The 14,070-nt window shown below is 38.7% G+C and overlaps 1 protein-coding gene across 1 annotated transcript in view; it reads right to left on the reverse strand.

The window, feature by feature from the left end:
• AGBL1 (AGBL carboxypeptidase 1) overlaps positions 1-14,070 on the reverse strand; it is a gene marked incomplete at its 3' end in the record, with an annotated part of 388,115 nt that overhangs the window by 217,330 nt on the left and 156,715 nt on the right. The gene's annotated exons all lie outside the window — the stretch shown is intronic.

Here is a 14,070-nt window from a genome sequence, read left to right on the forward strand (position 1 = left end):
ACGGAGCAACTAAGCCTGCACACCACAACTAGAGAGAAGCCTGCACGCTGCAACGAAAAATCCTGCATGCCACAACTAAAGACCTGATGCAGCTTAAGTAATTAATTAATTTAAAAAAAATTGAACCAGAAACAAAGTCCTTTTGCAAAGAAGACAGCAAGAAAAATATATGATTTGATTCTGATGTTACTCTGGGAAAGTGTCCATGTACAGCTGGTGTTCAAATTTATACTACCTATCTAGTTTGAAAGCCATTAAGCCCAGGATTTAACTTAAAGTGGATCCATGTTGAGAGTGCTGCTGGGTGACTAGCAGAAGAAATTCTCTCAGGAGGAAACTCAACCCAAATTACAAAGTGCTCCCCCAGATGCAGTTCTAAGTAAAAGGCCATCTTACAGTCAATATTTATAAAGCATACTAGAAATGAGATACTATAGATGAAAACCAACAGAAGCAACTGACTTAAAAAAAGATAGATTCCCAATACATACACTAATCAAAATAGGTATCAGACAAATATGAACCTGAAAATTTAAGGTATATATATTAATATCAAACAAAATTCTCTTTAAGGGACTTGAGATAAAAAAGATCACTACATAATGTGCAATGTTTCAATTAATTAGGAAAATGCAATATAATTCTAAATTTATATGCAACTAACAACATAGCCTCAAAATAGGTAAAGCAAAATTTTTTTTAACTAAACAAGGAAAAATTAACAACTGTATCACTATAACTGGAAATCTTAACACAATTCTCTCAAATATTGACAGGTCAAGCAGTCAAAACAGGAGTTATTAAAGATATAGGAGATTCGAACAAAACAAAAAAACCATGTTCAATCTAAAGCATATATAAAGAATTACACACCTACTAGTTGAAGAAAACACATTCCTTTTGTATAGATATTTACAAAACTTAACTATACACCAGGTCATAAAATATAGCCCCAACAATGAACAAATGATGAATAACAAGCAGATGGCATTATCTGTTCATAATAATGTTAATTTAATATCAATATCAAATAGATAACTAGAAAAACTCCATATGTTTGAAAAATATTTTAAACTACTAAACAATTGATGAGTCAAAAATGAATCATAATAGACTCTAGAAAAATTTTAGTACTAAGAGAAAATGAAAATATGACATAGAAATGCCAGTGGTATAGAGCTAAAGTGGTATTTAAAGAGAAGTGGGTTGCTTTAAATGCTTATATCAGAAAGGAATGAGGTAAAAAAAATTTTAACAATGAAAATAAAGACAACTACACAAGCTGAAAATTTTACAGATTAATAACTGGACATATAATCACAGTTATGCCAGCAATTTTTAAAACTTAGATTAAACAGACACATTACAAGAATTAAAAAAAAAGATTAAAAGGTTACCAAACTCATCTCAAAAAGTAATAGGGAAACCAAAAACACTACTGAATCAATAAAGGAATTGAATCAATAGGTTAAAAACTTCTTGCAAGAAAGCACCAGACCCAGAGAAATGTAGAGGAAAATTCTCCCAAACATTTAAGAAAGAGTTCATTCTAATGTTATACAAACTCTTCCAGAGACTAGGGGAAAGAACAACAAATAAAAAACCAAACAAACAAAACGGAATATGTCCTCATCTCATTTTAAGGAATAAGCACAGCCTTCATACCAAAAACAAAGACAGCAAAAGAGGAAAATTACAAGTCTGTAGCACCATGGACATACATGCAAATCCTAAATAAAATAAGAGCAAAGTTAAACAAGTAATGCATAAAAAGGTAATATATTATGACAAATAGGTTTATCAATTAATGTAATTTATCTCAATACCAGATTAAAAGGGAAAAATTATCTGATAATCATAATAGAGGTGGAAAGAAACTTCTAATACAATTCAACATCCATTCATATTAAAAATCTTTTAGCAAATGGGGGATAAAAAGGCACTTTCTTAACCTCATAAATGAAATACATTCAAACATGAGCACACGCGCGCACACATACACACACACACACACCCTTCAGTTAATGTCATACATAATGGTAAAATGCTGAAAGCATTTCTTTTAAGATCAAGAACAATACAAAGATATTCACTATCTCCATTTATACTATCATTGTTCTGAAAGTTCAAGCCAATGTATTAAAAGCAAGAGAAAATAAATAAAAGGTACAACACTTAGAAATGAAGGGGAAAAATCCTATCATTTACAAATGATAGGATTATCCATAAAGAAAACCCTAGATAATGTGCAGAAAAATTATTAAAATTTTAAAAGTATTCCATTTTCTAAATACAAAAATGATATATAAAAGTCAATCTCATCTCTCTTTACCAGTAGCAATCATTTTTAAAAGGAATTTTTAAAGAATATATCATTTACAATAGCCCACAAGTATATAATCAAGAATAAAATTATGATATATAAATAAGCTCTTTATACAAAAAACATAAAATTTTATGAAAATTACTGAAGAACCTTACCTAAATGGAGAAATACACATGCTCTTGGAGCCTTCTTGGATAGGAGCATTTCCTATCATTTTTATATCATTTTTCCCTGATATGTATGCAATCTGATAAAATCCCAACAAAAATCCCAGTAAGTGCTTTTATATTTTTGTTTTGCAATTAGACAATCTGATACTAAAATTTATTTAGACATGAAAAAGGCCCAGGATAGTTAAAATATTCTTGAAGAAGAAAAACTAAGTGCAGGACTTCCCTATTAGATATCAAGATTTATTTAAAGTACTATTCCATATAGAATGTGGGAGAAAGACAAACCAATAGCAAAATGGAGGAAAAAAATGAACAAGAGGAGGAAAATCCACAAAAGAGGAAATCCAAAGGGCGTAAGGAACATTTGAAAACATGTTTCATCTTGTTTATAATCAAAGAAATACCAGTTAAAACTACAATGAGATATCATCACATACTCATCAGATTGGCAAAAATCAGAAAGTTTGACAACTCCAAGTATTAGCCAGGATGTGTAGCAACAGTAACTCTTACCTACAACTGGTAACTGGTAATTGGTAAGGAAGAGAATTGTGTAACCACTTCAGAAAACAATTTTCCATTTCCTACTAAAGTTAAATATCTATGTAGGGATGCATACAATGACTTCTCTTCCAGGTATATACCCAGCCTGGGGGAACTTTTATACACATCAAGAATGTTCATAGCAGCCTTGCTTGTAACAGAAAATGCCCAGGAACAATCCAAGTGTATCAAGAGTAGAACAGATAAGTAAATGTGGCTGTATTCATACCATGGAATGTTATATTGCAATAAAAATAAACTACAGTGATGAAGTTTTTTTAATGCCTTTTCTGGCATCACGGTTATAAGGGGAAAACTGATAATTTGGAAACCATGACTGGCAGCATGCACCCAGCTCACATAAGCTCAAACTCTTTTAATACCCATTTATCCAGATCTATACATTAAAAGATAAAACCACAAACTGATCTAACCGTGTCACTACATGAACTCATGTGTTCTGTTCTAAAGATACAATCACTGACTCTTCTAGCAACAAGGTTTACAAATTCTGACCAATCCCTACCAAGATAATCTATGACCAACTCTAGCTACCAAAACCTACAAATAGCCTCCCACAAATCCCCTTTTGAAACGCCCAATGATTCTCCATTCTCCCGGGCTATATAGCAATTCATAAATCTAACATTATTTGACTACAAGTATGGCTCTACTGCTCTTTGGGCCCCAGATTTTATCAATAGCTACACACATCTGTGTGGACAAATCCACTCACCCCCCGCCCCCCGCAAAAAAAAACACTCCTAATTTAAAAATGCATGTCAAAGGAGAGTACAACAGTATGGTTCTAATAATTTTAAAAATCAAAGAGGCAAAAAGTTAGGCTATAAAATTTTAAATGAAACATACATATGCAGCAAAACTATGAAGAAAATCAAGGAAATAATTAGCACAAAATTCTTTGTGAAAGAGAAGCATAATGAGACTTGGGAAAGACACACAGAAAACTTCTTAGGTACTGATAGCATTCTATTTTTTTTTTAACATGGGTCATGGGCAAATAGATGTTTGTTTTAATTTTTATATTCTACATATACATATTATAGATTATATTGTACATATAATATGGCTCATGATTTTAAAATATTAGATTTCCAAATGAGAAAAACCAGGGCTAATGCTGTTGAAGTGGCTTGCCCAAGCTAGCACAACTAATTAGAACATAAAGTCTTCCAATGACAGAGATTTGTGCGCTGCTGTATTCCCAATACTAGCACAGTGTATTTCATTAGGTAGATCCACAACAAAAGTTTGTGGAATAAATGGAGGAGCTGGGACCTATCTATTCAATACCCATCTATTCTTTCCACTCATAACATAATGCATGAACCAATAAGTCTCAGGAGGAAGTCTGGTGTCAGTACTACCATCAAGGCCCTTTCCATTTAAATGTGGCACTTATATTCTATAATCCTCTATTTCAAGAATTTCTTGGGCCAAATCCAGCCCACGACCTATTTTTATAAATAAAGTTTTATTGGAACACAACCATGCCCATTTGTTTATGTATTGGCTAAGCCTACTTCTGCATCACAAAGTCAGAATTGAGAAGTTAAAACAAAGACCACATGGCTCACAAAGCCTAAAATATTTACTGTTTGACTCTTCACAGAAAAAGTGTGCCTATCCCTGCTCTATTTCATTATGAATACAAACTCAACCCTCCTCTCAAAGCTTGTCCCTGTGTTTCACAACCTCTGGCAAGTTGCCTAATCTCTCAAAGTTTCAATTTCCTTATTTTGCATGTAGTTCATCATCCCAAGGGAGTTGTGCAGATTCATCATTCATAATGCCTGAAAGGAAACACTGCTCGCAAGTGTTGCTAATTTCCACCCCTTTCTCTGACACTGTTTGGAAACGGTTCTTATCTTTTACTGCTTTTTGATTTATCTCTCCCTTGTTCTTTATTACCAAGGAAAACTGTGAAGGGGATCTTGTTTTCCTTTTCTTTTTTTCCAAAAGCCTATCTGCATGAATGGATAAAGATGTGGCACATATATACAATGGAATATTACTCAGCCATAAAAAGAAATGAAGTTGAGTTATTTGTAGTGAGGTGGATGGACCTAGAGTCTGTCATACAGAGTGAAGTAAGTCAAAAAGAGAAAAACAAATACGGTATGCTAACACATATATATGGAATCTAAAAAAAAAAAAAAAAAAAGGTTCTGAAGAACCTAGGGGCAGGACAGGAATAAAGACACAGACGTAGAGAATGGACTTGAGGATACGGGGAGGGGGAAGGGTAAGCTGGGACAAAGTGAGAGAGTGGCATTGATACATATACATTACCAACTGTAAAATAGATAGCTAGTGGGAAGCAGCAGCATAGCACAGGGAGATCAGCTCCGTGCTTTGTGAACACCTAGAGGGGTAGGATAGGGAGGGTGGGAGGGAGATGCAAGAGGGAGGAGATATGGGGATATATGTATACGTATAGCTGATTCACTTTGTTATACAGCAGAAACAAACAGAACGTTGTAAAGCAATTATAATCTAATAAAGATGTTTAAAAAAATGGGTCTCTTACAAACAATAAAAACCAGAAGATAAAAAAAAAAAAGCCTATCTGCAATCTTGCCACCTAATTCCTCCCTCAGGTCATCATCTTCTGTTTGTGACATCAGATTGGTTGCTATGGAAACAAATGAACTAGAAACTAGGTTGATTTAACACGTTTTAGGGACACTTCTTTAACTACTGAGAGCTTGAATTGATGCATATCTCCTTGGAAAGAAATAATTAAGGGGAAGGAGAAGCAGAAAACAGATAAGATGCAGGAAGTACCAAATTGCATGTTTATAAATACTGTGAATGAACATGGCAACAGTGAAGGATGCCAGACTGGCAGGCATGGAGGCTGACATTTTCTGTTTGTCCATAGGACAGCTCATAGCCCTGAAAGTTCCAGTATAAGCTTCTGCCATCATCCTACAGGAGAGAACTGCTTCTCTTGGGACTACATCATCCTAGCAGGGAAGAAGATAAAGCCAGAGATCAGGACCTAGTACCCAACTGAGATCAGTGAGGGCACAGTGACTGGGACAAATCAAGCTTCACAAGGTAGAGCTGCGCTATCAGTGGAGTAAAGGAAGACAAGAAGCAGAACAAGATGGACAATGTAACATTGTCATCTCTACATCCTCTGATCTGCTACCTACTTTCCAGGATCAGGCTCCCAACTTCACAGATAAAATCCCCATCTAGTCAGATAGGAAGAGCATATTGGCCTGCAGAAAGTAAGGGACCCACTGATTCCCAATTTTCAAATCCTCTGAATTGGGGTCACCTCTGACAGATGCTCAAATTCCAAAGTGTCAGACCTGTGTGAGAACCAGGGCAGTCGTTTTAATCCTTGTGCCTATGCACCTGCAGAACAGAGAGGTGTAGTTATTTAGTAAAAACTGAGTGGGAGGGAAAGGAGAATCTAACCAAAATGAATCAAGCAAGACTCAAAAAATAAAAAAGTTCTAGGGAATTATCTGGGGTCTCTGGAGGAGCACTTCACTTCAACATGAACTGGGATTTATTTCAATGCAGGAACAGCAGCTGAATCTAGTAAGAGATTTCTTCCACACAATTCAGTATTCTCTGGACACTTTTTCCCCGTAATTTTGTCTAAACTCTTATGCTAACATAATAGTACGATTTCAGGCACTCTCCATGGGTCTACCCATGGTAGACAGCTGGGTATAAAGAAAGGAGTAAGGGAGAGAAGGACATCCATGGTCTGTGCTAAAATTGGACACATTTGGGTTCATTCAGAAAACATGAGTAACATAGATAGTGCTTCAGTCCCTGCCAAAAGTTTTCCTTAATTTGGTGTATCAAAAATAGACAAGTTTCCCCAGCCTCCACCCCAAGAGCTTTAGGCTGTTTGAGACAGGATGTTTTGTAATGCTTGCTACATCCTGCCTAGTGGTATTCACTGAGATTGCAAATGGGAAAGGTTATATTCTCCTCTTTGACCAATGCCACTTTGAAGTAAACACTAGCTATAGTAATGCCCATACAAAATGAGTAAGGGAGGATGCAGCACTGCTTTTTACTGAGCACCTACCTAATGCTGGGCATTGTGCGCACTAACTCTTTTCAACTTTATCACAGTTATATGAAAAAATATTACTGGTGTCATTGTACAGATGAAGAAACTGAGGTTGGTTCAATTCAGAGGTTGCCCAACAGTCACTGGTTATACAACAGTCTACCTAACTACCGTGAGGGAAAGTTCAAAGTTGAGCGCAGATCAGAATGGCTCCAAAACCTGTGCTTGGGCTGCAGCTCTTGATATTACATTTGGGTGGCTTGTCTGATCACCTGAGTCTCACTCCCTTCCCCTCAATTCAAAAGGCTGTGTGTTGGGCTTCCCTGGTGGTGCAGTGGTTGAGAGTCCACCTGCCATGCGGGGGACGCGGGATCGTGCCCCGGTCCGGGAGGATCCCACATGCCGCGGAGCGGCTGGGCCCGTGAGCCATGGCCGCTGAGCCTGTGCTCCGCAACGGGAGAGGCCACAACAGTGAGAGGCCCGCGCCCCAAAAAAAAAAAAAAAAAAGGCTGTATGTTAACCTGAGTGTTAAAATGGCACCAAGTAAGATGGGTGATGACACTTCAGTTTAGAGTATCAGGGCTGGCAGAGTGAGAGAATATGTATGTGACCACTTAACAAGCACCCTCTCTTAGACATTGTTAGGAAAATATACCTTACTGCACTAATCCTCACCACCCTTATGAGGGCGATAATATCATCCCCATTCTACAGATAAGGAAACTAAAGCTCAGAGAATTTAGGTCACTTTCCAAAATTCATGCAGAAAATCCAGGATGCCAGCCCAGGGCTGACGATGAATCTATGCTTTCCCACTCTATCAAAATCTTCTTTCCTGGAAAATGTGCACTTGAAAACATGCAGCACTTGAAAATGTGAGGCTTTTAATGGCATTCATAAAAAGGAAAAAATGGAACCTGAAATCAGATCTTATTTCTTACTCTGCTGGACTCTGGGCCAGGTTTTGGAGATCAAAGAGGCATCTCACTGGGGAAGGAACATCTCAGGAGGGCCAGATGTGTTCATCCTGCAGTGAAAGGGTCCTACAGAGCTAAGAACCAGAGGTGGCAATAGTGATGCCTTCCAGGATGTCTTCAATAAAATCAAGCCCCAGTCCTCCAAGGCTATGGAAAGAGACTCCCAATGTAGGAAGGGGCCATGGGACTTTGCCAAATTGGGTCTCACCCACCAAAATTTTACTTTCCCCTTGAGCATCAAACATGACCAAGTTGACCATGTCCTCTCCTTTTATGCTTGACTTCAAGTGTGAACTCATTCTCAACTCCTGTCTTGATTCCTCTGGCATAGCTGAGAGCAGGCTGGGGCTCTGAAGCAAGATTTTGCTAACCAGCCAAAAAAAGAAAAAAAAAAAAAATGGAGCTAGAAGGAGAGAGAAATAGTATGCAAGGAACTAACCTGGTTTAAGTGGGATAACTCCTCTTTTTCAGTCCAAGGTCCCTCTAAAGGGCATTTCCCTGAAGAGCTCCCATGCTTCCTATCTCTAGCCAGGAAATGTCTGCTCCTTCCTCTAGAATCCTCCAACACCCTTGGGCATATCCATACTTCAAAGACAGAATCAGTAAACTCCAGGAGAACAGGAATAATGTCTATATATCCAGTGCCTGTTCCAGTCAGTGGCATATAACAGGTGTCTTTTTGGGGAATAACTTTTTCGGTATGATCTCAGCTGAAAAAGAAGGTTGTCCCCAATGTCAATTGATGATTGACTAACACATTTCCGTGGTGTTAGAAGTTCCAAAGAGTTGTTCCTCTCCCAGGCTCTAAGGATCATCTTTCACACTGTCAATTCTGCTTTCCTCTCTGAGGTCCTATTTTTTCCCCCAGATGACTGACAATGGGGGCACCCATCTCTTCCAGGTGAAATCCACCCCCTACTGGGTGAGGAAAGGTCTTGCTCAATAAGTAGAATCCACTGGCTTATGAGGTTGACATCACCCGCCTCATTTAGTAGGGCTCACCATCCAACTCGGACATGATGCCTTCCAACTCAGTCTTTCAATTCTTAAAGCACTGGCTCTTAAAAGGCAAATGTCTGCTCCCTTTTATTAAACAATACAGGGTTGAGAAAGGCTAGCTCTGAACTAAAGATAATCTTACTTCATTAAAAACCCCATCAGCTTTATCTCTAAAGTTATTCCAAGAAAAGTGCTTGAGCATTTCATAATTAACATGTGGCAGCAGGTGCAGTGAAAAAAGCAGGCACAATTATAATAATTTGAAGCCAATAATTCATAAATGATAATGTATTATTAACCAATTATTGGGGCCTGAACAACATTTAATGAGATTAAGCTGATTGCCAGGCTGAACTGTTGGATACATATTGATTTAATCAGGGTGCTTAATTAAACTATGTAAGTTGCCCACCAAATCACATCACAGCTTCCTTCAAAGGAGTACAGTTTCTACTCCTCCTTCCTACTGAATTACAAATTGTTATTGACTGAAAAGAACTTAAGATAAGGATTCTTGCTTTCCATAACAGCTTAAGAAACTACCATACGATCTGGCAATATATCTTTTCAATTGTAAGAGTAAAGGCTGTTTGCACAAGTGTATTCAGAGTGCAATATGGTGTGTAGGATTTTTTTTTTCCCCAAAGAATTCAGAATCTTAATAAACACACAGGGCTACATTATATGCCTAAACAAAGGGGAGACTTGCTTACAGCCCTCCATTTTAAAGACCAAGAAACAGAGCTTTAAAGAAATGAAAAACCCCTACAAAATACTGGGATGAATCGTGATTCAAATTCAAGTCCCACCCCATCCCTTTCCCAGCCTAAAGTGTTTCCAAAACCTCGAATTAAGCTTCAGTCTGCTGAAGACCAGAGGGGCATACCCATTTGACTCTATGAGTTTCCAGTAGCATCTTTCAGAAGGTGAAAGCTACTTCCCCAGCAGCTAAGTTTTCAGAATCACCCATCACAACCACAATGCATAAATCCTTGTTTCTTGACATGCAGGTCCTCCTTTCACTTGTCACATTGCTAATGATGGGAGTTATTTATGTTGAACATTGAACAAAATGTTTTTTGCTCAGTGTTCCAGCCCGATGATCCTGCCTAAGGGGAGACAGTGACAGCTCTGTCGAATCCTCCTGGGGTACAGGGAGCCTGCTGCTTTTTCTAATTAGGGTTTTACCCTGTCAGTTTCATGAATAGCCACTTCCAACCCAATGTGCACCATTACATTTTGAGGATGCCCTTGCCCTATAAAATTCTGGGATGTCAAAACCCACAGCTGCCACCTGGACTCAATACTCAATGAGCCACAGAAAATCAGCTACAGGGAAGGTGCACAGACAACACTGGGGCACCACCAGTTGCCTCTGAGTTACGGCATGCAAGCTCTTAACGCATTCATCTGTTGCCTGGTAAAGGCAGCACCGCACATACCAGCTTGAGGGCAGAACTCCATCAAGAGATCATTATCAGGGTGGCTATGGACATACATTTCAATTATCACATTTCAGGCAGTTAATATGCCCAGTGACTAAGCCCGTTAAGTCTGTGTTCCTGAATCTCTCCTGCAACTGGAATCAGTGGAGTGATATCCCAGCTATGGCCTCAAGAGGCTCATGTTTACAAAAGCCTGTCTGGCCAAACTACTTTTTTTTCTAACTTTGTTTGGAGAATGGGAGTAGCAAACCACCACAAATTGGATAATGCCATATCATTCGCATCAGTGTTCCTCCACTAAATTCAGTCCCTACTTTCAAGAAAAAGAAAGGGTATTATAACACAATCTTAGCATTCTGTAAGTCAGACTTGCAATATGACTGTGTATGTTTTGTTTTGGGGTGGAAGGGAGTCCCTGCTGTCACAATCACTCAGACTTGCAATATGACTGTGTATGTTTTGTTTTGGGGTGGAAGGGAGTCTCTGCTGTCACAATCACTCATCACTCACCTCTAATGGAGTGGAATGAAGGATCCCAGTAGGTCTATGAACATTAGTTATTGAAAGAACAGCTAGGATCCATCCCCAGCTTCTACTGCATCACTCTACCCTGGCTTCTTGAGAGCATGCGGAACATTGATCAGCTGTGCTGAGAATCATTCCCTCCCCCAATTACATTAAATATACCTGCCCCGCAAATTGCAATTTAGAAACTCCATTATGGGGACCAAGAGACTATCCACCAGCTGCAAGGGAACGAGGAATCCCTCCCACAGCTGGAGGTACCTCAAGTTAGTTTCATAGAGCAGAACAGCTGGGAGGGATTAAATAACCTGTCTTTTGGAGGTTTCTGGTGTTGATGTTAGTAAAGGGGAGTGAAATGAGAAAGAGAAGTTTCCTCTAGGTGCACCAGTCATCTTAAAGGCAAAGAGCAAAACAAAACCAAACAAAAACCACTCTTCTGCTGATATTCAGGATGTCAAACAAAATAAGCAGGAGGCACTGGAGCAAACCTAGTCTTTGGTTGGATTCTTAATTTAAAAATTTCAAAATACTTCTTCACTAAAATCCCTACCTTCTGCTAGGGGGAGAAAAAAGTATTCCAAGAATGAGAAAAGAAAGAGTAGTCTTTCAGAAGGACTAATGTCAAATTCTAAATATAGAATAGCGGATATACTATTTCACATTCACAAAGACTTTCAAATTCATATTATCCATTCCAGTAAACAAAAAATAGACTTTCATTTTTCTTTCTAATGGAAAGAAGTAGCATGTAAAGTAGAAAGATCAAGGAGTGAAAAACTTCCATTTTCAACAGAATAATAGACTAAATATTCTGAAAAATCCCCCAAATGAAACAACCAGAATGCTAAAATAAACTTTTTCAAAAATCATTTTCAATGCATTGTTGAGCTGGTCTAAAAAGAAGAAATCTGTAGATGCCAAAAACAAAGTGAGACCAAAGAAACCTTGGAAGGTAAGCAAGCATCAAAGCATACTTTTCGCCCAAGGGTTTCTACTAAGCCTTGGAGTCCCTGAGCTTCTGCTTTGAAGGCTGCAGGAGATGCAGGGAAGTGAAGCATGGGGCTCACCCATGGTGGGACATCAAATAGGAGATTCTTACGTAAAGCTGAGACCACCCCTCACAAAAGTCTTCACTCTTGATTCACAGAAAGGAAAAGCGAGAATAACTTTTTATTTCAAAATTTCCCTAGAAGTATATAACTATAAGGAAATTTTCACATACATTTGAATTCATGATCCATCTGTAGTCCCCAGAGTTTAAGGGAGGTAATACAGTCATATCAATTTGCCAGCATCCTCAGATAACTAGCAAAAGCAAATTCAAATGCTTTCTTAAGTAAAGCAGCCTCAATTCTGACCTCAAAGATTTTCCAGAGATAAAATTCCAAGTAAAATGAGCGACTTAGTGTCAACAATTACAGAACAAACCAGGAAACAAGGTCCCATGAGTGAAAGGCAGCAGAGATAGGAAGGAGCACCAGAGTAGCAGAGACATGAGATATTAGATTTATGGGAAACAATATAAAATAACAATATGAAAAAAACCAATAATGTTTAAAGAAATGAAAGAGAAATTTGAGATATGAGCAAGGAATGAGCCTCTAAAAGCAAAACGCTGATGTGGAGAGGATGGAATAAATTTCTGGAAGTGAAAAATCTAACAATTGAAACTAAAAAGTCAATAGAGAAAGGGATGTTAATGGAGAGCTCAAGGGGTGAGAATTTTCATTAATAGAAGAATAAGAGACTAAATACTTTTAACAGCTTTCTTGAAGAAAACATGCAGAAACCCACTGGAGAATGTTGCTCTTATCTTAATTGAGAAGAAAAAAAAAGCTGAATAATAATCTACCTGAGATAGGAAGGAGGCAGGGCACAGCCTTTAAAAGAATGGCATAGCCATAGGACATGACAAAAACTGGTTAGAACCAACTAGGTCCAAGACGGTGGAAGATTTGACTTCGAGTGGATCTTGAGCCTCATTATACAGTCATTGTAATACATCAGCATAAACTAAATGACACAGGCACCAGCACGATGACAGTTCTGAGGCCGACCATCAAAGATCAAAAAGTGGGTGGGGCCCAATTCCTGGAAATCCCCACCCCTTCCCCAAAATAGTTGGAATACTCCTCCCACTCATTAGCCTATGAAATTACCCAGCCCATAAACGCTAACCACCCAATATTTTGAGGCCTCTCCCCTTCTGAGATGGCCCACACTCTGTCTGCGGAGTGTGTTTCTCTCTAAATAAATCCACTTCTTACCTGTCTCTTTTTGTCTCTCACTGAATTCTTTCTGTGATGAGACATCAAGAAACTGAGCTTGGGCTTCCCTGGTGGCGCAGTGGTTGAGAATCCGCCTGCCAATGCAGGGGACACGGGTTCAAGCCCTGGTTTGGAAAGATCCCACATGCCGCAGAGCAACCAGGCCCGTGAGCCACAACTACTGAGCCTGCGCGTCTGGAGCCTGTGCTCCGCAACAAGAGAGGCCACAGGCCCGCACACCACGATGAAGAGTGGCCCCCGCTCGCTGCAACTAGAGAAAACCCACGCACAGAAACGAAGACCCAACACAACCAAAATAAATAAATAAATAAATAAATAAATAAATAAAAAAGAAACTGAGCTTCATTAGTCCTGAGACCAGGTGTGTGATTTCAATTAAAAGAACATGGGTTCAAGTCCCAATCTGAGTTGCACAGTTTCATATCCATCATAACTTTCCTTGAACCTATCAGAGGTTAGTATCACAAAGCAGCTGAGTGAACCGAATTCCAAAGAGTGATATGTCCCAAAAGGAGAGACACAAACTTTTCTACTTTGGTGGAGTATGAGAGAAAGGGATGCTGTAGAAGCAGTTAAAATTTTAAGAAATCCCTGAAAGCCCTGTGTGTGGTAGTGAAACTGAGCAGGACCCTGTGGGTCCCTCCGGGACACAAAAGCCTTTCCCGTTTCCTACTTGGAGGATAAAGGCTTCAGCCTCCTAGACCTTCCCAGAGTTCTAAAGAGCAGAT

This window comes from Neophocaena asiaeorientalis, unplaced genomic scaffold, assembly GCF_003031525.2.
Source record: "Neophocaena asiaeorientalis asiaeorientalis breed wild unplaced genomic scaffold, Neophocaena_asiaeorientalis_V1.1 scaffold201, whole genome shotgun sequence".
In the NCBI taxonomy this organism is placed as follows: domain Eukaryota; kingdom Metazoa; phylum Chordata; class Mammalia; order Artiodactyla; family Phocoenidae; genus Neophocaena; species Neophocaena asiaeorientalis.